This window comes from Vicia villosa, linkage group LG5, assembly GCF_029867415.1.
Source record: "Vicia villosa cultivar HV-30 ecotype Madison, WI linkage group LG5, Vvil1.0, whole genome shotgun sequence".
NCBI lineage: Eukaryota > Viridiplantae > Streptophyta > Magnoliopsida > Fabales > Fabaceae > Vicia > Vicia villosa.
The window spans coordinates 71,715,028-71,741,903 of NC_081184.1; the positions used below are offsets into that span (position 1 = coordinate 71,715,028).

General features: G+C 37.8%; 1 pseudogene; it reads right to left on the reverse strand.

The window, feature by feature from the left end:
* Nucleotides 1–10,140: 10,140 nt before the first annotated feature.
* Nucleotides 10,141–26,876, reverse strand: part of LOC131604828 (uncharacterized) — a 70,617-nt pseudogene continuing 53,881 nt past the window's right edge.

Consider the following 26,876-nt stretch of genomic DNA (forward strand, 5'->3'; position numbering starts at 1 on the left):
TTTTTTCTTCTATATAATTGATTATTACTGAAAATACCCCATCATTATTTTCACATCTTCTATATAATTGATTATTTTTTATTATTTTACCAAAAATAGTTTAATTAAATATAATTAATATTTTATTTTATTTAACTAAAAGAGTTTAATTAAATATAAATAATATTAGACTTATTTTAGAAAAATCCAAAAACAAGAGCGTTACTGTTTTAATAGCTCGATAGATAAATAGAGGAGCTCTTTCCTTTATGAATCCTAATTATCGTCATATCCAAAAAACGGTTAGTACCACATTCTATTTTGTACATATGTGAATTTTGTATACACAATGTTATTATCCATGATCATGATGGAAGTTAAATCATACTAAAGTGGTATTCCTATAATCCTTACTTTGATAATTATTTTGTGATTAATGGTTTAATAAAGATCCGTTTATTGAGATTTTTCCTTAAGAGGATCATGGTTTTTGAAAAATCCATCTTAAATATGTTACAAGACAACAAATCCTACATGCTATTAACATGGAAGATTTGAATCAGAAAGATTTGGGTTAGGGTTCAAGGATTCAAGATTAATTAAGGGAATTTCTTATTTCACCCCATGGAAGAAAGACTCTATACAATTCATAAAATGCCCCTCCTAAATCAGAAGTATATTTCTGGTGCGCACCTTTTTTTTTGTTAAAATTGATTCAAAACCGAAATTATATTTGCGGTTGTAAGCCAAAAATATATTTTTGGTTTTAATGTTATTAGTAGCAGAAATAGTTTAGGTAGAGAAATGTCATTTTTTCTCGTTGTTTCACATTAAATACAAAAATCTGTACAATTCATACAACCAAGACAATTGGAAGAAAGACATATAGTAGTACGAAATACAAATACAATAACAAAAAACTATAACCAAAATACAAATACATCATCAAATACTACTGAGTATGGCGGATGATGAGTCAGCAGTCACCCTCGAGGCGTCCCTCCGCTGCCTCCTGAGCCTCTGCCATGATGGCATCCAGAACACCTCTAACATCAGATCCATCATAAAAAAAACCTCTATCAATACCATCCCGCGCAATCTCCATGATACGACGACACCTAGGCAACACGTTAGTGGCATGATCGGCCCTAGCTTGCTCCTCCTCTAGCTAGGATATCCTGATGAACTGGCCTCGATGGGTTCCTTGGAGCATCATGTACCATGTATGGATGGGACATCCGAAAGAACCATATTATGTAACCGTGCTCGTAGCTCTAGTCGTCTGGTGCTACGGTACTCCTAGCCTCATCAAGAACGAGATGATTCTCAAAATCATCAAACAAAGCATCCATATCCCTCCATTTCACTTTTGGAGGAGCAGATACAGTAGAATCCCGGGGAATGGTTTGAGTGAACCTGAATTGACACATCAACTCGTAAATAACGCAACTCCATCAAATGGTATCGTCACATGATGGCCGAAGTATGAACAAAAATGTATGTCCTCATGCACCAGCCGATCAATGTACACCTAAAACAGCTCTATCGCCTGGTTCTCTTAGAGCGGGTCGTATGCGCAGGCACGCAACTTATCTTCAATATAACCTGTAGCAAGTGACCAACCCGAGATGCGGGAGAAGTGTTGTAGGATCCATCCCTGAAATAGGAAAATTAAATAGTTAATTCCGAAATCGAAATAATTAATAGCCCACAAAGACAAAGAAGTTATATCGTCATGAGTGAACCTGAATTGACACATCAACTCGTAAATAACGCAACTCCATCAAATGGTATCGTCACATGATGGCCGAAGTATGAACAAAAATGTATGTCCTCATGCACCAGCCGATCAATGTACACCTAAAACAGCTCTATTGCCTGGTTCTCTTAGAGCGGGTCGTATGCGCAGGCACGCAACCTATCTTTAATATAACCTGTAGCAAGTGACCAACCCAAGATGCGGGAGAAGTGTTGTAGGATCCACCCCTGAAATAGGAAAATTAAATAGTTAATTCCGAAATCAAAATAATTAATAGCCCACAAAGACAAAGAAGTTATACCGTCATGAGTGACATGCTACCAGTCTTCTACTTCGTATTCCACTTAATTCCTTCATCCAACTTCGTATACAAGTAAGCCAGGAAAGCAGCCCCCCATTTCCACTGGTGGATCGTCTCAAAATCATCAAAATACCATATGTATATGATCGATATCGGTGTAAGAGGCACTAGTGTCCATAAAAATCGGTGTGCCAGCAAGATACAAAAGGTATGCTCTCATAGAAAACCTCATGTGAATGGTAACCTGCTCGAGATCACCATCAGCCTCTCGTGCACGCCTTATCTCATCCGTGAACACCTGTCCCAAATAACATACCTAACGTGACAACCTCGGGTTTTATCAATCTCTCCCAGGGCACTCTGAGGGGTAACTCCCAACTTCTCATCAAACATATCCAACGCCTCCTCTTTATCGATCCTCTCATGATCCTAGAATTTCCCTCTAATTGGAAGATGCAGCATACACGCGAAGTTGTCGAGTGTGATCATCATCTCACCATGTGGTAGATGAAACAACAACGTCTCATGGTGCCACCTCTCAACGAAAGCGTCATACCCAAGTTCACCATGTTGTATCCACACTGGGCCAAATCTTTCAACCCTAAAAGCTGTAAAATTTCATTAAACCATCGCTCAGTAGGGGGTACGAGTCTACTGATCTTCCACCTATGGTTAATGACCTTGAGCGTATCACGTTCCTGCATAAATATTTAGACGGATTTAATTAACAAACCAAAATTCAAAATTCATAATAAAATTCCTAACAAAAATGTAATAGAAATCAAAATTCAAAATTCATACCTGTCTGTCCTAGATAAGTCTGGCAACATGGTCAGGGTAAAGAGAAATAAGGGATAAATTAGACGGTCCTCCTCCAAAGCCTGAGGCGCCACAAGTGCAGCTTGGGCATGTGCACGCTTAGGTGCATCCTCATGAGCCGGATCAGGTTCCTGGGATGACTGAGGAGCCGCCTTAAGTGTCGTCTAGGAATGTGATGGAGGTTGTGATGAAGGATGTGACGGGGCCTTTAGTGTCGCCTAAGGATCATATGTCTCTTCCACCTGAAATGTGTAACATCCTATTTTTATTATATATTTATTTAATTAGGATTATTTGATGTTTTAATCTTTGTTTGATTTATTTAATTATTGTTTGAGTGATAATTATTTAATTATGTGCTAATGTCTTAATTTAGCAAATTAGTAGTTGGCAGAAATATATTAAATTAGTTAATGGGCCTAAATGAATTAGAAAGGATAGTTGGATGGGTTAAGCCCAATAACAATTAAGAGCTAATAGGAGATTTTGTGAGATAACCTAAAATTAGAAGAGAAAAAATAGAAAGAAGAGAAAGAGGCTAGAGAAGAGCAAAAGAGGGGATTTGTAGATTTTCATTAAGACGGTGGATTTGAACTAGAGGTAAGGGTTAGAATCCAAGTTCTTATAGATTAGATGATTGGTTAATGTGTTTGTGTATGTATTCTCTTCATCTTTCAATTTCATGAAAATATAGAAAAGTTAGGGTTTATGCTTATTTCTATGGATTTGTGTGTTTAAACATGATTTTGATGATGAATGTTGTTAAAGAATGACGAATACTGGTTGTAATTGTTGTTTATTGATGCCTGGAAGTGTTTTTGGTTGGTGGAATGTGATTTTTGCAGTTCTGTGTTTGCTGTCTTTTTTCTGTAAAATCGCATGTCCGCTAAGTGGCTCCTGGCTCGCTAAGCGGGTCTTGAGTGAAATTTGAAAAATGTGCAGGCTCGCTAAGCGGACCTAGCCCGCTAAGCAGAGCTGCGAAAACTGAAAGTTACTATTTTTAGTTCTAGTTAGCGCTCTTCAAGCTGGGTTATTGAAATTGCATTTCCATAAGCCCGTTGGAAGGTCGCTAAGTGGACCCTGTTATTGAAAACTTTTTCCAAACTTTGAAATGTTGTATCTTTTGATCTGTAGCTCCTTTTTATGCGCTGTTTGAAGCGTTAGGAAGCTATTGTGATGTTCTATATGATAGAATAGGATTGATTAGCACTTGATTGATTAATTATGATGTTGTTATGTGAAATAACATGTAATTGTCTTGTGTGCGTTATGTTTTGGTATGTGGCGAATAACAATTGTTGGTATGATATGTGGTAATATATTCATGATAATTGCGATTGAATCTATGATGGTAGTAGTACTTTGTTGTAATTGTTAATTGTGTTGTGAATGTTGTGTACAATTGGCGGATAATTCATAGAGTTGGATTATTGTGGTATGCAGTAAGTTAAGATTGATGAGATAATCTTAATTGCATATAATATTGGTATTTGTGCACACTTTCATAGCATGGTCGGATTTATGGTGTAAGCGGTGAAACTTGGGTTCACATGGTAAGAGACGTTGATCCTTGAATGGAAATAGGCGTAGAAGACATGCTCCTTAATTGGAGATAGGTGTATTGGCTTTGATCTTGTCCGGATCGGAAACGTGGCTTGGATTCTAGATATTGAATCAGAAAGCAGTGAAACTTTGGGTTCACATGGTACCACATGCATTAGTCATATTTATATTCGAGTCACATTGTGTGTTATGTGATTGTTTTTGTATCTATGAGATTGCTTTGCTTGATTATTGATATATGGTATATGAATTGTCTATTTTGAGAAGAGTGATGAATTGTGAAATGTATGCTTGTTTAGATTGTGCATTTCCCATTATTCTGTTTCCTATAATAATTTGAATTCTCACCCTTCTATTTGAATGTTACCCTTTGTTGGTAACGTGCAGGTTCCGAAGAGTGGTTGCTTGTTCGTGGCTTAGCCAAAGAGTTCCGAGTTTTGTTATTTGATTAGGTAGTGAGTCATATGATTTGGTCATGTAACACTTGGAGGGAATTTCGTTGACTTATGCTTATGTTTTGAACATTACTATCTTTATGAATATTTTGGATGTATGTGTTAACATTTGGATATGTTGTTTAAAGGCCTTGTAGTCTAGATTTGTAAATTCAAGTAGCATGGATATTAATGTTATTTTCAATTTGTAGATGAATATGGTATGGGACATATTCATTGAAATTATGTGATAACAATTTTTTTGTTTTCCGCTAGCGTTTATTCATAATGTATGTAAGCATGAGATTTACATTATTGTGTTACAATATGATCTTTGCATATTATGGCTGTTGTATGTTATTTTGGAATTTTAATTTTGTGGAAATCAACATGTGGCGCCCTTTTTTCCTTTATGCATGCTTACTCTGTGAATTTTATGTTATAATTTGGGGTTAGAAAAGGGGTGTTACATTAGTGGTATCAGAGCATGGTCGACCAGTTGGTCAATAGTCGTTAATGAGTTTATTCCCTTTGGTATGCGACATGTGTGTGAAACACTGTCGGTACTCTGTGTTTCTAATTGTTTGCTGCAGAGATGAGTTTGAACCAAGTGGGGGAGAAGGGTAAGTGATCGGAAAATAGCAAGTGTACTACTTTTGATACCGATGTAGTTATTAAAATGGAGTTGAATCCAAGTATCGATCACAAGGACTGCGAGTAAAGTATAAGCCAGTACTCAATTTCAATTGAACAAAAAGCTATTGTTGGGTTTTTGATTTGCTTGATGAAACTACTAATTGTTTATAAGTAACAATGACAAGTAAATGATGATTTGGTTCACAAATGAGAAAGCATGCTAAGGTTGATGTATAAATCTTATGTAACTCCTTGAAAACACCGTTGTTCATGAAAATATGTGACCACAATTGAGTATCAATTCCATAAAATAGTTTTCCCTAATTCCTTAGTGAAAAACTTATCAACACTTAAAAGTCAATTTCAATTCCTCAATAATTGATTTTAGTATTAAGGCATTACGCATTGTAATCTAGAATGAATGATCACTATGGTGAAATCCTTATTCCTAAGTGATTTACCGGTAATGTTGTGATTCAAAACGCATTAGAGTGGTGTGTCACGCCTAACCCTAATCATAGATCAATAAAATATTTTCCAATATGATAAAGCATGAAAAACTTTGAATCATAAACTCAATTTATAAAAACATCAAAATCATCAACAACGGTTTTAACAATTCATTACATGACAAGATTTAGGGACATCACCCTAGCATAGTATAGTTTAGCTACTCATAGTGTTTAAGAAAATAACAAGAGTAAATGAAGTCATTACAAGAAATTATCGGTTGATATGATCTCCAATCGCGAGTGCTCTTGAAGATCTTCTTCCAAAACCCTTGACTCCTCTTTCTCTGTAATTCTCTATGCTCAATCATCCAAGATACCTCATTCCTTCCTCCTGTTAGGTTTTAGTAGTGTTGGTCGTCATTCCTCGTATCCGAAAGGTCCAAATTACCCTTAATGAGTTCAAGGCTTTCAAAATAACAAAAATTGGAAATCTGCCCGCGCCTACCAACACGGACCGTGTGCAGGAACACGGGTGCCCGTGTTGGTCAACTGCTCAGCTCTCAAAAAATTGCCTTTCCACGCACCTTTCCACACGGGCCGTGTGCAGGAACACGGGTGCCCGTGTGAAACCTCTGTTTTGCTTCCCAAAAACAACTTTCCAGCCATCTTTTGACACGGCCGTGTGCACACACACGGGTGCCCGTGTTGACCTCAGTTTTGGCTCTTTTCTCGCTTGTGCGCGCCATAACTTCGACCTCTCCCGTGCATTAACCTGACCACACACAAACTAACAACCAACGCATAAAATGGCACTTGAATAATACTCAGAACATACTAATCATGCAACAACATCACACAATCAACAAACAAGAAACTTACTAACAAAACCTATAACAATGCCACATAGTATTACCAAGATTATGATTTTTAGTCGGAAAAGGTGCGGAAACTTACTAGAAATGGTGACCGATCACAACCCCACACTTATCTCATTGCTTGTCCTCAAGTGATGTATCGAGTCAAAACAAAGGTCACCGACGAGACTCTTTTCTCCACAACACAATCCGGTTTTTCGCAAGATTCCTACACTTAGCAATCGAGTGTAAAGTTTCCTTCTTCAGACTATCAATGGCATTCCCACTTTCGAACACCCTTTTCACCTGCAAGCTTTTCACATTCTCACAAAATCTCTCCGGGTTAAAGTATCTACACTCATAGAATCAAGGCATGCATATTACTTTCAACTTTGAATAAATTCTCAACTCACTACACACAGAGATTACACACACTTTATGAGGTCTTAGGGATGTAACGTGGCTTGGGTATGGTGGGAAAACAAAGAACGGGATAACAAATGGTTTAGGTGCTCGGCATTACATAGGATTCACTTCTCTACTCATTTTGATTTGAATCATAAGAATGGGGTGTGAACCTTTTTCAGATTAAAAGTGGACCGAGGCAAATATCTCTTTTTTTTTTCTTTGAAATTTAAACCTCCTTTTGTTGTTTTCACAAGATCATCTTCATCTTTTTCTCTTCTTTTTTTTTTATGATATTCTTTTTTTTTTATATTCTTGCTTCCCTTTTCAATGGTTCACAACCCCACACTTAGATCCTTTTAGTGTCTTACCAGTGATTAATCATGAATACCGAGCGATGACATGCACAACGAGATAACGGGTGATAAACATACTAACACAATAAACAAAACAACTATTATGGCTCAAAGGGGGTTAACGATGGATAACATGAATACGGGATGGCTAGAAAGGCTCGGGGTTACGGAGAAAGAACTTGCCTCAGTGTGTGCTTTCATAGTGTGCTTGTGTTATGAGAAAATACGCAAAATCAAAGTGAATAGTGCCATACCTGACTGAGCTCTCATAAGGATGTTATAAATTTGGCTCTGACATCTCACCGGGTAGGTTAAGCTTGCATGCTTCACAGTGCTCTAAGTGTTCTGCAATTTCCTTTCCTCCAAAGTTCACCATACTCTCTCTTGGTTCAGTGTTTTCCTCATTGCGTCCAACCTTCTTTTCTATGATTGTGTCAACTTCCGTGGTGCCTGTAGAGATAAAGTGTGAGATGTGTTGTTCAACCACTATCTAGTCATTCGCCCCCTTCCGACTTGTATCCAACCAGGTAACACAATGGCAGCACTGCAAACTTGAAATAAACATAAAAACAGAAGACAAAAGAAAAAAAAAATTCAAATTAAACAAACTAAACTATGAATTCAAAAAGAAACAGAAAGCAAAGCAAAATAAATCCTCCCCCACACTTGAACTAAACATTGTCTCAATGTTTTAATTCCAGTGTGACGGAGATTACCAATCTCACTGATAAGGCGGTGGAGGAGGAGGATCCTGAGGAAATTGCAACATGAGGCGTCGCATCATCTCCTGGACATCATCTATCACAGCTCCTTGCCTGAACAACTCAACACCCTGTCGTGTTTGCTCGGTGCGGAGAGCGCCAATCTCCGTTTGCACCCACCCCCATTGATCCTGAGTCATGGAAGATGATCCAACAGTGTGCTGGAAAAACTGTCTAGGGGGCGGGACAGGGCAATCCTGGGCGGGGAGGTCATCTTCCATGTCATCACCTGCAAAATTATGGTCATGTGGAGGGTTTTCACCCATAAACTCACCTGTAGCTACGTATAGCCAGTTAGCACGATTTGCAATAGAAATAGAATCAGGTGCAGGCAATGCCAAAACATGCTGTCCATGGACAGTTAGTGAGAAATACCCAGGCTTCACAATAATCATTCTCTGATTTACAAGAGTTTGCAAATCAATTTTCTTACCTGGTAAAGAAGGCTCATCATTCAACAAGTGGCCATAATCCAGGTGCTCAGCCAATTGAGAGATCATTCCCCCAACTGAAATCTCTCCACTAGAAGCATTACCAACTTGCTTCAGGTGGTTAGCAGCAAAAGCAGCGACATTCACCCGGCTTACCTCAAGCATGTTATGCAACAAAAATAGCTCTCTTTTCGCACAGACCCCTGTACTATCCCCCCTCCCAAACAAGGTGAAAGCCAAACCTTTCTGAGCATAACGGAAACAAGGGTTATGAATCCCCGAGGCCTTAGCCTTGCTTGGATTGTACCCAGCTGCACCTGTAATGGCTTCCCAGAATTCACAAGCAGGAAAAGTTTCAGGGGGGGCGCCTGGTCCAGAGGACGGTAATTTCAGTGCCTCCCCTACCTCTTCCACAGACAACACATGCTTATGCCCAAACATATAAAACTCCAGATCACCAAAGTACTCCATTTCGGAGCCATTCCATTTGTGTCTCAATTTGAAATCTACAGTGCTCAGGAATTCCAAAGTTAGGCCCTCATAAGTCGGTGCCTCAAACAGCATAAAAGGCAACATACCGATGTTGTGAAACATCCGGTAGACTTCATCTTTGAGGCCTAACTTGGTAAGAGTATCATCACAAATATATCTAGTCGGTAGCAATTTACGTTGCACTAAAATATCATACCTAGCTTTGTGTTCAGGAAGTGCAAACGTAATGCCATGGGCATTCTCTTCTTGGTCCCCTCTACGAGCGGTTGCCCGAGTTGGAGCGCGACGGACCCGCTGCCTCGGTTGGGAGGGTTCGGAAAAATCATCCCGAACATTACGGCGTGTGGTTGTCTTTCGGGGAGGCATTGTAATAGCTCTGCAAGAAAAAGTTAACAAAAACACACAAATAACACAAGGAAAAATTCAGAAAAATAAAAGTGCACGAAATCAAAATTCTGAACCGATAGAAGTGACGAGGATGGAGAGTAGAACAACTTTTGTGAAAGCACTATGGTGTTTTGATGGGTGGTTGATGGTGGAATGATGATTTTAGTGAAGGTGGAGGCTAGGGTTTAATGGAGATTGAGAAAGAAAAGTGAAAGAATGAATGGAAAGAAGAAGAAGATTGGTTATAAGTGAGATGGGCCCCACATGGGGTTTGAAAAAATTTGAAAAATTCTGGCCCGCACTGCTCACACGGTCCGTGTCCCTGCACACGGGCGGCCGTGTGAACAAACTGGTTTGAAATTTTTTTGGGTCGCTGAGGGCAACACGGGCCGTGTTGCTGCACACGGGCGCCCGTGTTGCAAGTGCTGAAGCCAATTTTCAAATTTTTTATTTCTTCTTTTCAGGCAGTTTTCAACACGGGCCGTGTTTCTGCACACGGGTGCCCGTGTTGCTAGCTTTCAATGCACCAAAAATCGACACTCTCCGTGCCTTTTACTCGAGTTGCGTCTACCGGTCCAAACTCTACCACCTACAAAAGAAACGAAATAAAACAAAGAAGACGAAAGTTAACGGAAACAAACGTGGGTTGCCTCCCACGGAGCGCTGCGTTTAACGTCGCATGGCTCGACGGTCCATCGTCCTACTAAGCAAGACGAATGACATCAACCTGTCCCACTGGTTGACCTTGGAAATATGGCTTTAATCTCTGCCCATTAACTTTAAAGATGTCTCCATTAGCTTGATTTTTTATTTCAACTGCACCGTAAGGAAACACCTTATGAACCATAAATGGTCCCGACCATTTGGATCTCAATTTTCCCGGAAAAAGCTTCAAACGGGAATTGTACAGAAGGACCAACTGTCCTTCCCAAAACTCTTTTTTCTGAATCCTCCTATCGTGCCACTTCTTGGTTTGTTCCTTGTAAACCTTTGCATTTTCGTACGCACGATTTCGGAACTCTTCTAATTCATGCAACTGTAAGATTCTAGAATTTCCTGCTAGAGACAAGTCCATGTTCAAAAATTTAGTTGCCCAAAATGCCTTGTGTTCAAGCTCTAAAGGCAAGTGACATGCTTTTCCATAAACAAGTTGGTATGGTGACATCCCGATGGGTGTTTTGAACGCCGTTCGGTAAGCCCATAACGCATCATCTAGCTTTGTTGCCCAATCCTTTCTTGATGAACTCACCGTCTTCTCGAGAATTTGTTTGAGCTGTCTATTAGACACCTCTACCTGACCACTTGTTTGAGGGTGATAAGGGGTGGCTATCCGATGCTTCACATTGTATTTCTGCAGGAGTTTCTCCATGAGGTGATTTAGGAAGTGCGTTCCTTCATCACTAATAAGTGCTCTCGGTACTCCAAACCTAGCAAATATGTTCTCCCTCAAGAACTTGACTACCACCTTTGCATCATTAGTTGGTAAAGCTACCGCCTCCACCCATTTTGAGACATAGTCCACTGCAACTAAGATGTAATTCTTCCCGAATGATGGTGGAAACGGACCCATGAAGTCAATTCCCCAAACATCGAATAGCTCCACCTCTAACATGAAATTCTGGGGCATTTGATTTCTTTTTGAAATGTTCCCAGTACGCTGACACTTATCACATTCTTTTACCATTTCCTGGGAATCTTTGAACAATGATGGCCAGTACAATCCTGACTGCAAGACTTTGGAGGCAGTACGATCCCCACTAAAATGCCCTCCATATTCCGAGTCATGACATGCTCTCAACACATCCTTCTGCTCCTCCTCAGGCACACATCGTCTTATCAGCCCATCTACTCCTCTCTTGTATAGGTATGGGTCATCCCATAGATAGAACCTGCAATCATGAACAAACTTTTTCTTGCGGTTAGAATCAAAATCGTCAGGTATTATACCGCCAACAAGGTAGTTTGCGTAATCAGCAAACCAAGGCACTCCAATAACAGCTAGGATGTGTTCATCAGCAAACTCATCCTTTATTGGACGCCGCTCTTCTGTCTCCTCAATGGGTGACATTCGTGACAGGTGATCTGCAACAGTGTTTTCACACCCTTTCTTGTCGCGAATCTCTACATCGAACTCTTGGAGAAGTAGAATCCACCTCAGAAGTCTGGGTTTTGAATCCTGCTTGGCAAAGAGATATTTTAAAGCAGCATGGTCAGTATAAACAATCACTTTTGAACCCAACAGATATTGCCTGAATTTATCAAAGGCATACACAACAGCTAGCAACTCCTTCTCGGTGGTTGCATAATTGATCTGTGCAGGGTTCAAAACGTGACTGGCATAATAAATAACATGAAGCAATTTTTCTCTTCGCTGTCCAAGTACAGCCCCCACTGCAATGTCGCTAGCATCGCACATGATCTCAAAGGGTAGAGACCAATCAGGGGCAATCACAATGGGTGCCGACACTAGTTGATTTTTCAGTGTCTCAAATGCATCGGCACACTCTTTATCGAATACAAAAGTCCTGTCTTTAACCAACAAAGTGGTGAGAGGTTTGGCTATCTTTGAAAAATCCCTTATGAACCTGCGGTAGAATCCCGCATGGCCAAGGAAACTTCGAATACCTTTCTCATTCACAGGTGGTGGTAATTTTGAGATAACCTCCACCTTAGCTTGATCAACTTCGATTCCCCTGTGGGAGATCTTATGACCAAGAACAATGCCTTCTCGTACCATGAAATGGCACTTCTCCCAGTTTAGGATCAGATTACTTTCTTGACATCGCTGCAAAACAAGTGAAAGGTTAGCCAAACAATTATCAAAGGAGGAACCAAAAACCGAGAAGTCATCCATGAAGACTTCCATATGCTTTTCAAGCATATCAGCAAAAATAGAAGTCATGCATCTTTGGAAAGTCGCTGGGGCATTACACAACCCGAACGGCATCCTTCTATAAGCGAAGATACCGTATGGGCAAGTAAAGGCTGTCTTCTCTTGATCCTCCGGTGCAACCGCAATTTGGTTGTATCCAGAGTACCCATCCAGAAAACAATAATAGTCATGCCCGGCCAATCTTTCTAACATTTGGTCAATGAATGGCAATGGAAAATGATCTTTTCTTGTGGCCAGATTTAGTCTTCTGTAGTCTATGCACACTCGCCACCCAGTGACCGTTCTGGTAGGAATCAACTCATTTTTTTCATTAGCTATCACTGTTGTACCTCCTTTTTTAGGTACCACATGAACAGGGCTCACCCATGAACTGTCTGATATCGGGTAAATAAGACCTGCATCTAACAGCTTCACAACTTCCTTTCTCACTACCTCCTTCATAACTGGGTTCAATCTCCTTTGAGGCTGCACCACCGGTTTGTGATCTTCTTCCATGAGAATTTTGTGCATGCACATCGTAGGACTTATTCCCTTGAGGTCTTCAATCTTCCAACCCATAGCTCCCTTGAACTTTTTCAGAACTTCAATTAACTTGTCTTCTTGAATATTTTTCAAGCTCGAGCTAATGATGGCAGGACATTTTTCTTCAGCATCGAGGAAAACATATTTAAGATTCTCCGGAAGTTGTTTCAATTCTGAACTTTTTGGTTTTTCTTCATTGCAACCCAATGCTATTGGTTGCCTTAGATCTTCCCACCTATGAGTTCGAGAACCTTTAAAGATAGGTTGAGTTTCCAACATTGATATCACCTCCAAGTCATTGTCATCGGCTTCTTCATTTTCTCCAAAAATTGACATGCTCAACACTTTTTCGAGAGGTAATTGCAATACACTCTCCACATGATCACTTTCTACCACTTGTTGGAGCACTTGTATATTGCTACTAGTGCCAATATCCTCTTTATGCTTCATGGTATTATGAACATTGATTTTTAACTCTTCATCATAAACTTTCAAAGTCAGAGTGCCCCCATCCATATCTATCATGACTCTCCCCGTTTCCAAGAAGGGTCGTCCCAAAATTATCGGCATCTCTTCGTCTTCTGGCATTTCCAGAATTACAAAATCTACCGGAAACACAAACTTATCCACTTTCACAAGGACGTCTTGGACTACTCCGTAAGGTCGCTTGACCGAATGATCTGCAAATTGGAGAGTCATCCGAGTGTCTTGGATTGCACCAATTCCCAACTTTTTGTAGATGGATAGAGGCATGAGACTAATACTTGCCCCCAGATCAATTAAAGCTCTCTTGAAAGATCTATCTCCAATAGTGCAAGGGATAGTAACTGCTCCTCTATCCTTCTTTTTCACTGGTATCTTCATGCCCTGCAAAATAGCACTACAAGTTTCTGTTAGAATAATGGGATGGTCTGCAATGGTTCGCTTTTTAGCGATGATGTCCTTCATGAATTTGGCATAGGTGGGCATTTGCTCAAGTGCCTCCAACAACGGAATGTTCAGCTCGAGCTTTTTGAATAATTCCAGGAACTTCTCAAAATTCTTTTCTTGCTGCCCCTTTTTCTTGTTTCTTTGAGGGTAAGGCAGCTTGACTTCTGGTGTTGGTGTTAATACTTTGTCTTTCGTAATGGGTGCTGGTGTTACCACTTCTTCTTCCACTTGCTCATTCTCTCTTATGTCCAGCTCCACTTCAAGTAATTGATCCTCACTCTCCAAATCCTTTTCTACCACTTCACGTGGTTTCCCTCTCCGTGTAGTGACGACATTGATTTTTTGATTGTCTTTAGGATTAGTAACAGTTGCGCTTGGGAGGGCTCCTGGTGCTTGCGGAATTGCAAGGTGTTGAGCAATTTGACTCATTTGTACTTCGAGGTTCTTGATTGAGGCTCCGGTGTTCCTTAAATTGCTACGTGTCTCTTCTTGGAATTGGGAGCTTTGAGCGGCCATCTTTTCAATGGCAATTTCCCACTCCGCCTTTCTTGGACCCTGTGGTTGGTATTGTTGTTGAGGTTGCTGGTATGGTTGTTGTTGCGGACGATATTGCTGTCCCTGTGGTTGGTATTGTTGAGTCTGGGGCTGATATGATTGTTGTCCTTGAACCGGCTTCTGGATGTTTCCTTGCTGGTCTTTCCATGAGAAATTCGGATGATTTTTCCACCCCGGATTATATGTGTTGGCATAAGGATTGTTTTGCCTCAACATATGAATCTGCTCAACCTGTTCTTGAGTTGCCACACAATGCATAGCAAAGTGCGGCCCACCACATATTTCACAAAGAACCGCTTTAACTGGTTCCACCTGTGCTACTGTCTGAGTTCCAATATTCATCTTTTTTAACCTTCTCTCAACCTCTGCAGCAATCTGATCCTCCATCTTAACAACCTTCTCTGGCAATTTCAAATCAATTTTACCCTCCGGTTGGTTCATGGTTCGATCATACAACTCAAGATGCTCGTTAGCAGCAATTGCCTCTATGATTCTTTTCATAACTGTGGCTGTAGCAAAATTTGTTGAACCACCAGCAGCGGTATCAATAAGCTGCTTTGTCTTTAGTCGCAACCCATTCACGAAATTCTGCATTTGCTCGGTAGCGTCCATGTTATGAGTAGGACATGCAGTCAAACACCTTTTGAACCTCTTGTATGCATCCCCTAATGATTCCCCCTCTTTTTGTTTGAAATTGACAATATCGTATCTTTTTCGGATAAACACCGACGCAGGAAAATATTCATTGAGGAATGCCGTTTCCATCTCTTGCCATGTCGTGATACTTGCAGCCGGAAGTGAGTAAAACCACTCCTCTGCGTCATCAGTAAGTGTAAACGGGAACATAACAAGTCTCTTAGCCTCCTCGGAATGACCTTCGATCTTCAACGAAGTTGTCGTAGTGAGAAATCTCTGAAGATGCTTATTTGCATCCTCGTTAATTCTTCCGGAGAACGGCTTGCTCTCTAACTGGCGAATGGTGGATGGATGCAATTGAAAATGTGCCACATTCACAGGTTGATTAACAATAGTCATCCGGTTGGGGTGAGCATTTGCCCCTCCATAGTCCCCTAACAATCTTTCTGCAGGAGGTTGATTTCCAGCCATGTTAACTGGTTCCCGAACTACCTCCCTGTCAAAGTCAGAGTCGCTGTGCTCCGAGTGCACAGACACTTCGTCGTCGCTTTCCTGATGTGGAACACTAAGACTTGCACTTGGTGCTGCCAGTCTTTCAAGTCTTGCCTTGCGGCGTCTCTCGTGCAGAGCTCTTTCTGGTTCTGTGTCAAAGGAAAATTTAGCTGAGGTCTGACCTCGCATAAACAGTTAGACAACAGTTAGAACAGATACAAGACTGCAACGAAATTTAAATTAACAGATAAAAATAAAATTTTGGTCGCAGAGCAACAAAATTTCAATTGACTTAAAGTTCGGCTTATAGTTTGGCAGTCCCCGGCAACGGCGCCAAAAACTTGATCGGAAAATAGCAAGTGTACTACTTTTGATACCGATGTAGTTATTAAAATGGAGTTGAATCCAAGTATCGATCACAAGGACTGCGAGTAAAGTATAAGCCAGTACTCAATTTCAATTGAACAAAAAGCTATTGTTGGGTTTTTGATTTGCTTGATGAAACTACTAATTGTTTATAAGTAACAATGACAAGTAAATGATGATTTGGTTCACAAATGAGAAAGCATGCTAAGGTTGATGTATAAATCTTATGTAACTCCTTGAAAACACCGTTGTTCATGAAAATATGTGACCACAATTGAGTATCAATTCCATAAAATAGTTTTCCCTAATTCCTTAGTGAAAAACTTATCAACACTTAAAAGTCAATTTCAATTCCTCAATAATTGATTTTAGTATTAAGGCATTACGCATTGTAATCTAGAATGAATGATCACTATGGTGAAATCCTTATTCCTAAGTGATTTACCGGTAATGTTGTGATTCAAAACGCATTAGAGTGGTGTGTCACGCCTAACCCTAATCATAGATCAATAAAATATTTTCCAATATGATAAAGCATGAAAAACTTTGAATCATAAACTCAATTTATAAAAACATCAAAATCATCAACAACGGTTTTAACAATTCATTACATGACAAGATTTAGGGACATCACCCTAGCATAGTATAGTTTAGCTACTCATAGTGTTTAAGAAAATAACAAGAGTAAATGAAGTCATTACAAGAAATTATCGGTTGATATGATCTCCAATCGCGAGTGCTCTTGAAGATCTTCTTCCAAAACCCTTGACTCCTCTTTCTCTGTAATTCTCTATGCTCAATCATCCAAGATACCTCATTCCTTCCTCCTGTTAGGTTTTAGTAGTGTTGGCCGTCATTCCTCGTATCCGAAAGGTCCAAATTACCCTTAATGAGTTCAAGGCTTTCAAAATAACAAAAATTGGAAATCTGCCCGCGCCTACCAACACGGACCGTGTGCAGGAACACGGGTGCCCGTGTTGGTCAACTGCTCAGCTCTCAAAAAATTGCCTTTCCACGCACCTTTCCACACGGGCCGTGTGCAGGAACACGGGTGCCCGTGTGAAACCTCTGTTTTGCTTCCCAAAAACAACTTTCCAGCCATCTTTTGACACGGCCGTGTGCACACACACGGGTGCCCGTGTTGACCTCAGTTTTGGCTCTTTTCTCGCTTGTGCGCGCCATAACTTCGACCTCTCCCGTGCATTAACCTGACCACACACAAACTAACAACCAACGCATAAAATGGCACTTGAATAATACTCAGAACATACTAATCATGCAACAACATCACACAATCAACAAACAAGAAACTTACTAACAAAACCTATAACAATGCCACATAGTATTACCAAGATTATGATTTTTAGTCGGAAAAGGTGCGGAAACTTACTAGAAATGGTGACCGATCAGTAAGCTTCTCTGAGATGGTTCAGGTGTGAACAGTTGGTTCAGTGTGTCATGAATTGCATGAGTGCAACTGTTGGCGAGAATGTTTTGTTTCTCGTTTTTGCTGGAAGTGTGGATTCAATATTCTTGTTTGTTGGCTATTGTGCTTTAGGCGGTTTTGAGTACAAGTTTGAAGAGAACGTTGATGTGGTTGGATAAAAATGGTTTATGCTGCTACCATCATGGTTTTCGGCTACCTATTGACAAATTGAGGAATTGATCACCCTTAATCTCTTGTTGATAGTAGATGAAATCGTGTTGGAAGAGATAAACTTGTTGTGTTAGCTTGATAGTATGTAAAGTTGATGGATCTGTTCAAGATTGAGGCTTCTCAGAGTCGTCCGAAGAGTTATCATGATAAGAGGAGAAAGGCTCTTGAGTTTGAGAATGATAATCATGTGTTTCTTTGAGTTACGCCAATAACGGGTGTTGGTAGAGCTTTGAAGTCGCGTAAGTTGATGCCCTTTTCATTGGTCCATATCAGATTTCGGAGAGAGTAGGTGAAGTGGCGTATTAGATTGCATTGCCACCGTCTCTTTCTAATCTTCATTATGTGTTCCATGTGTCTCAATTGAGGAGGTACATTGCGGATCCATCGCATGTTGTTCAATTAGATGATGTTCAAGTAAGCGATAATTTTACGGCTGATACATCACCTATGCGAATTGAGGATCGGGAGGTGAAGAATCTCCGTGGTAAGGAGATTGCTTTGGTGAAAGTGATATGGGGTGGAGTGGCCGATGGAAATATCACGTGGGAACTCGAGGATAAGACGAGGGAATCGTATCCGGAGTTGTTCGTTTGAGGTTATTTTCGAGGCCAAAAATCGTTAAGGTGGGGGAGAGTTGTAACATCCTATTTTTATTAGATATTTATTTAATTAGGGCTATTTGATGTTTTGATGTTTGTTTGATTTATTTAATTATTGTTTAGGTGATAATTATTTAATTATCTGCTAATGTGTTAATTTAGCTAATTAGTAGTTGGTAGAAATATATTAAAATAGCTAATGAGCCTAAATGAATTAGAAAGGATAGTTGGATGAGTTAAACCCAATAACAATTAGGAGCTAATAGGGGATTTTGTGAGATAACCTAAAATTAGAAGAGAAAAGATAGAAAGAAGAGAAAGAGGCTAGAGAAGAGCAAAATAGGTGATTTGTAGATTTTCATAAAGAGGGTGGATTTGAACTAGAGGTAAGGGTTAGAATCCAAGTTCTTATAGATTATATGATTGAGTAATGTGTTTGTGTATGTATTCTCTTCATATTTCAATTTCATGAAAACATAGAAAAGTTAGTGTTAATGCTAATTTCTATGGATTTGTGTGTTTAAACATGATTTTGATGATGAATGTTGTTAAAGAATGACGAATACTGGTTGTAATTGCTGTTTATTGATGTCTGGAAGTGTTTTTGATTGGTGGAATGTGATTTTCAGAGTTCTGTGTTTGCTGTCTTTTTTCTGCAAAATTGCATGTCCGCTAAGCGGCCCCTGGCTCGCTAAGCGGATGCTGAGTGAAATTTGAAAAATGCGCAGGCTTGCTATGCGGACCTAGCCCGCTAAGCAGAGATGCGAAAGCTGAAAGTTACTGTTTTTAGTTCTAGTTAGCGCGCTTCAAGTTGGGTTATTGAAATTGCACTTCCTTAAGCCCGCTGGAAGGTCGGTAAGTGGACCCTGTTATGCAAAACTTTTTCCAAACTTTGAAATGTTGTATCTTTTGATCCGCAACTCCATTTTATGCACCATTTGGAGCGTTAGGAAGCTATTGTGATGTTATACATGATAGAATAGGATTGATTAGCATTTCATTGATTATTTATGATGTTGTTATGTGAAATAACATGTAATTGTCTTGTGTGCGTTATGTTTTAGTATATGGAGAATAACAATTGTTGGTATGATGTGTGGTAATATATTCATGATAATTGTGATTGGATATATGATGGTAGTTGTACTTTGTTGTAATTGTTAATTGTGTTGTGAATTTTGTGTACAATTGGCGGATAATTCATAGAGTTGGATTATTTTGGTATGCGGTAAGTTAAGATTGATGAGATAATCTTAATTGCATATAATATTGGTATTTGTACATACATTCATAGCATGGTCGGATTTGTGGTGGAAGCGGTGAAACTTGGGTTCACATGGTAAGATACGTTGATCCTTGAATGGAAATAGGCGTAGAAGACATGATCCTTAATTAGAGATGGGCGTATTGGCTTTGATCTTGTCCGGATCGGAAGCGTGGCTTGGATTCTAGATATTGAATCGGAAAGTGGTAAAAGTTTGGGTTCACATGGTACCACATGCATTGAGTCACATTTATACATTCGAGTCACATTGTGTGCTATGTGATTGTTTTTGTATCTATGAGATTGCTTTGCTTGATTATTGTTATATGGTATATGAATTGTCTATTTTGAGAAGAGTGATGAATTGTGAAACGTATGCTTGTTTAGATTGTGCATTTCCCATTATTATGTTTTCTATAATAATTTGAATTCTCACCCTTCTATTTGAATGTTATCCTTTGTTGAAAACGTGCCGGTTTCGATGAGTAGTTGCTTGTTCGTGGCTTAGCCGAAGAGCTCCGAGTTTTGTTATTTGATTAGGTAGCGAGTCATATGCTCTTCTGGTCATGTAACACTTGGGGGGAATTTCATTGACTTATGCTTATGTTTTGAACATTGCTATCTTTATGTTTTGTTAAATATTTTGGATGTATGTGTTAACATTTGGATATGTTGTTTAAAGGCCTTGTAGCCTAGATTTGTAAATTCACGTAGCATTGATATTAATGTTATTTTGAATTGGTAGAAGAATATGGTATGAGAAATATTCATTGAAATTATGTGATAGCAATTCTTTTGTTTTCCGCAAGCGTTTATGCATAATGTATGGAAGCATGAGATTTACATTATTGTGTTACAATATGATCTTTGTATATTATGGATGTTGTATGTTATTTTGGGATTTTCATTTTGTAGAAATCAACATGTGGCGCCCTTTTTCCTTTATGCATGCTTACTCTGTGAATTGTATGTTATAATTTGGGGTTAGAAGAGAGCTGTTACAAAATCCGCTAAGTGGAGACGTGCGTCTGTGGGGGGACGGGGGCGGAGACAGATGAACTGGAGAATCCAGCCTGCTACGGGAAGACGGCATAGTAGGAGTAGAAGCAAGAACGCTGGAGGCTGAAGCTGTAGGAGTTGCATCTGGTACGGCCTGTCCAGAGGCAGGAGGAGGCTAGGTTGCCTTACTCCTTTCTCTCCGCACAAAAGCATGTTATGCAACTCTGCCATGCCTCAATCGAGATGCTCTGTCAGTCATTGCTCCCGTAGAAGCACAAAAAACATGTTAACTTAAGGACCAGTGTTCAAAACAAAGTTGAAACAAATACAGGCGAAAACCAGAAATGCACTTGCAATTTTGTTGATAAAAACCAAAAATGTATTTTCGGTTCCTGCTGCAATTTCAGAGGAATGTTAATGGCTCCCCCCCAATAAGCTCAAAAATGTCATTGATCATGAAAATGACATTGCCAACACCTTTCTAGTGATTTCTATTGTTGATAACAAACTATAAAACTCCAATTTCTAACCTAAAACACACATTTGAGTGGATTTTACATAAACTCTAAAAAGTTCAAAATTAACTTGATTGATTCTGGTTGATTTTCCTTGATTGATTGTGGTTGGAAGCTTGAGAGACCGATGCTTGATGATTTCTAACAACTTTGGTTGTAAACGTGGTTGATTTGATGAAAATGAAATTGAGAGAGTTTTTGGATTTTTTGTGTTTGAAACGGTAATAGGAGGAGAAGAGGCAGCGCCTTTTAGTTGTTCCACGAACCAAAAATATATTTATAGATCTAAACCGTAGTTATATTTCCGGTTAGTTCCTAACTCTTTCAATGTTCATCTCTAATATGGTGCGAATCGAAAATATATTTATGATTTTCAAGAACATGTATGAAATTTTGCGTGTTGTACTGAAAAAGCTATAAAAAATCCCTTAATTAAATATAGCTGACCCAAGAGAGAAATCAAGAGACCCAATTGGTTGGAGTATTGTATCACACCTTAGTAGCCTTTCTGTTTGAATGAGTCACACGTGTCAGTTCGTGCTTGAGTGATTTGTAACAAACATGACCTATATGATGCCAATAGCATTATGATAAAAAAAATTATCCAAAATATTTTCCTTCTTTTTCTGGAATCCCTTAAAACTCGAAATAAAAAAAAAGAAAAAGAGAGAGAATATGCTTGTTTTTTTGAATAATATTATAAAAAGGATACCAAAAAACTGATACAAAATGGAGTGGGGGGACAACACCAAAACCCACTCAACTAGAGCAAAACCTAAAAAACGGCAAACCAAGTCTGTTCTTTACAAAGTCGGCTCTCAAAAAATCAGGGATCGAAACAAAGTTAGTGTAATCCAGAACAGTTAGACCTATATTTGTCAGAGAATCTGCACAGCTATTTCCTTCTCTGAAAATGTGAGTTGCAATAAAGGCCATATTAGTTATAATGTTAACACAATTAATCCACCTAGTACGGATTTGCCACGGAACATTAAAGGGAGGAGAGAAAGCATGAACTGTAATACCCCTCTAATAACCAGCGACAATTAAATAAATATTAATCAGAGTAAACATGCAAGAGGTGTCACAATTCATAAAATAAAGAAAACACATGTCGGCACATGTCATGCATTCACTGAAACATCTGAAATTATAACTCGTTAAATAAAATCGTGTTTACACAGCGGAATTGAATTATCAAGTCAACATTCATCATTAATGTATTAGACTTCAACATCATAACAAATAGAGTTATAATCAAAACTCCAAAACAACGTGTTCCCAGTGTTACATCTACCAGAGCATGACACCGACACTATAACTAAAAACCGACTTATGGGCTAATCCTCACCAAGTCGCGCCGCTATCCTCACTCTGAAAATAACAACAAGTAAGGGTGAGTCTCATCACAATTAACCAATGTTATTGCATCATAAATAACAATATATCATAGTTATATCATTTCACCCAATTGTTTCATATCCAGATACATCATCATCACACATCCACAATCATCAAACCATCACATAGCATATATAATCATATTACAAAATTATGCATATGTATGCAACGGACACTATGCATGTGGTACCAACATCACCAGTGGAAAAATCTACCGACCGATCTATCATCATCCAGATACGGCCCTGCCAGCACAGATTCCACACAATGGGAATCTTGCCCTTCACCGTATCCCATCATCGTTAGGATACAACCCTCATCAAATGATTATGAATGCATGCAACATATATACAACATACTATCATCATCATCATACTATGAGTAGCATCATCTTATACTCATTCATCATCATTCATCATCATCATCATCATTAACAAGTATGTTCAATATACATATAATTGTATCATTCAATAAATCAAACAACAATATTCCATACAGATTCATCAGTTTAAAGTCACCCGTCATCAGACTTTCAACATCACAAAACAGCAAAATCTGCAGGTCACGCTGGCCATACGCGTACCATACGCGTACCAACAGAGCCAGAATTTCACAAAAACACACACCATACGCGTATCATACGTGTATGGACAGAACCATAATTCCCACACAAAATGCACATACGCGTACCAGCCAAGCATACGCGTACCCTCACCAGGTCATACGCGTACCAGCAGAAGACCCATTTTGGTGCATAATGGGGAGCGTACCATACGCGTACCACCCCCCCCCCATACGCGTATCATACGCGTACCATAGTGAATGGGCAGAAGTTCCCAAAACCTGCAACTTATCCATTCATCTTCCTCGCGATTCACCTGTCACAGCCTGCGATTTGGGTCTCAAAACTAGAAATTTCACATCCTAACAGCATACGGATTCATCCAACACTCACAGTATATGATTCTATAATCAATTTCATTCATCATACTCTAAATTTACTCAGTTATTAGGGATTTAACAGTCTTAGGTCCAATCTAAATGATGAACACAAAACAACAATTCCAGAATATAGAATCAATGAATCCAACAATACTCCTAATCCATACTATCACCTATAATACGATAATAAAGATTAAATGGAGAGTCTCCCCTTACCTTAGAATTGATTTCTTGGTTCTTGGTCTCTCCCTCTACAATTCTCCTTCATGTTCCTCGTTCCCAACTTCTGTTCTTTCACGTTCTTTCTTTGTTTCCCAAATCCAATTGTTTTATGAAAATAATAATAAAATTAGTAAAAGGTTTATTAAATCACCCCCTTCTTTTACTATTTTCTCACATGGCCCAGGGCCATAAACCGTCATTTTCTATTATTTCCACAAAATCCTTATAATTCTAATAATAATTTCAATATCATACAATATAATATAGCAAGATGAGTATTTTGGCAAACTTGCCAAGTGTCACATTTTTAGAGTCTTTACTATTTTTAAATTTGCTATTAATAGAAAATTTTCTATAATTATCTTTTAAATATTTATTTTATTCATTCATTCACTTTTATCTATATTTTTCATTAATAATAATAATAAGTAAATTGGGCTTTGAAACAAAAAAACGGTTCAAGTTTTTTAAAAATATTTTACATCCACTAATTATCACATTAATTGATAAGGAATCTTAAACAATTATTAGGGTCATTTTTTTGTTTTTTCCAACCAGCAGCCTTGCCTTTTGATTTTTCAATCTCACGTAACCCAACCTTTGAATCATTATAATATCTGTTGGTTGTTCAATTTTACCCATATTCATATCCTTGACCTTTTGTATACTCACAGTTCATTATAAAACCCTATACCCTTGCCTTCAATATCAGTGAGTTTCATCTTTCCAAACTTTTTATCTAAAGGTGATATATGTTGTCTTCTTCTTCATAAACTAATGCTTTAGGTTCCTGTAGCATCAAATCATACCACAGCCTATATCATCATTCATAATATAAACATGTAGTAACAACAATTTTAAGCCATAAACTCTCAATTGTACAATTTCTTTTTACAGGAAACAGAGAAAATGAAACGGAACATGAAAGGAGAATAGAAGAGCCATGGATGTGTCTCAGCCAAACCACCGCACTGGCAACACGAAGCCACCGTGCTCAGCCCATATCCGCACCGACGTCAACACCATCATCGACTTTGCGCAACATGCCATCAGAACCACTCACATCCGCCGCGGTTATCCGCCCTGCAGCCCCAGACCTCTGTGATCTCTCCGACGTCACTCGCGGACTCACCTGCCTCTGGCCGTTCGGGTGTACTTTCAATATGTAACCCGTTTTTGTTTCTTAATTTTTTATTTCATTATTGATTGATTTAGTTGTTTGAGAACATTATATTCATGTGAGTTTTTGGATAAAGAAGAGAAATTTTATAGTAAGAAGAAGAATAGAACACTTAGAGAGAAATAGGAGTCTGTTTGGTTTCTTTCTTTTTTTTTTTTTTTTTTTTCGTTTTTTATTTTATTATTTTGTTATTGCTGTGTGTTATGCTGTAATTGGTGAGACTTAAAACCATTTGAAAAAAAATTAAGTTTGATTTGATTTTGCACTGTATCTTAATGTTAAGTTGTTAACTGTTTTGACTGATTCTTATGGACAACTACAAAGTGTAGCGCCTTCCCTTACTATAGCCATTTTTTTTCTGTTTTTTTTACATTACTATTATTATTACTAGGTAATTAATTTATTTAATAATTAGAGTTTATTTTTCATGGCCTCTTGGACCCATTCCAATGCTATGCATACCTCCTATGTCCTACATACACTCTTTTAGCTGTGCAAAATTTAATTAAATTTTAATTTAGATAATTTAGATTATTATTCAAAGTGCAAATCAATAAAAATAATAAAATTCTAAAAATATGACTTAGGTTCATGACTATTATAGTGTGTCATAACCATTTTTTTACAAAAATCAGTAACAAAAATAAAACTTTTATCACTATTGATTGTGACGAACAATCATATTAATTATCACAACTATTTTGATTGTGTTTATTATTGTTTCTTTAGCAAAAAATAATTCCTTTTTTAGAATTTGATTGCATATTGATTTTTTTTAAATTGTCCCTAGCTTCAAAATTAAGAAAAATAAATGTTTCTTAAGTTATATTTATATTTTTTATCGTGACTTTTTTTATCAACAATTCATTACAACATGGCATTGCCAAAATAGATTTACAAAGAATAAATTTAAAATTAAAATTTATAAAAATGGCTTAAATAAAAATATTTATGTACTAGACAAATATACTATAAATTAAAATATTTGTAGGTTTAATAAGTTTTTAGACAAGGGCTAATTATTTTTAAAAACACACGGGTAACCCACAAATACCGTGTAAACGCACGGTAATGTGTTGTTTTTTAATTATTTATGCATCTAATATTTTTATTTTGAAATTATTTTTAATTTAAGATACAAATTTTTTTAAGATAATATATGTAAAATTATTAATGTAAAACAATTTTAGTTTTATTTTAAAAATATGTCATTCTTTTAAAAATAATTGATTATTTTGGTAAAACAATTTTCTTTTTCTCATTTATATTTTGAAAACAAAAATGTGCGTACCACACAAGTTCTCGTGCAAATACACCGGTTATTATATTTTTTGTACAATTAAAAATAATAAAAATAAAAATAATGTATTAATCCTAACGCGATATAAATATTTTGTTTTTTTAATTATTTATGTATCTAATATTTATATTTTAAAATTATTTTAAATTTAAAATACAAAGTTATTTAAAATAATATATAAAAAAATTTAAAGACTTGAAGGAATTGGGCGCTCCCCCTTTTAAAAATTTAAATCCTTAACACGATATAAATGTTTCCTTTTAAAAATTTAAATCCTTAACACGATATAAATGTTTTGATATAAATGTGTTGTTTTTATTAAATAAAATTTTAAAAAGTTTAGTTTAAAATATTTAAAAAATAAGATTTGAAGGAATGTGGCTCCTTTCCATTTTTGTAGGATAGTTTTTGTTTTAATTTATTTATTTAGTACTTATTTAATTTAATTTTATTAATAAATTTTAATTATTAATTAATAAATAAATCATACTGTAATAGCTTTGGATTTGGTTTTGTTTTTCTTTTAAAAAAATAATAATAATAAATTATTTTAGAACTCTGAGCGCCTCTTTCCCCTTTTGTCCCGTGCCTCGCACGGGTATAGACCCTAGTTCCAATGAAATTAATATTAAAATTATACGGGTGTTACAACTCTCCCCCACTAAAAGAATTTTCGTCCTCGAAAACATACCTCAGGTAAAAAGTTCAGGATAAGAGTCCTTCATCTGACTCTCTAGCTCCCAGGTAACATTGCCTTCAGCCGGTCCTCCCCAA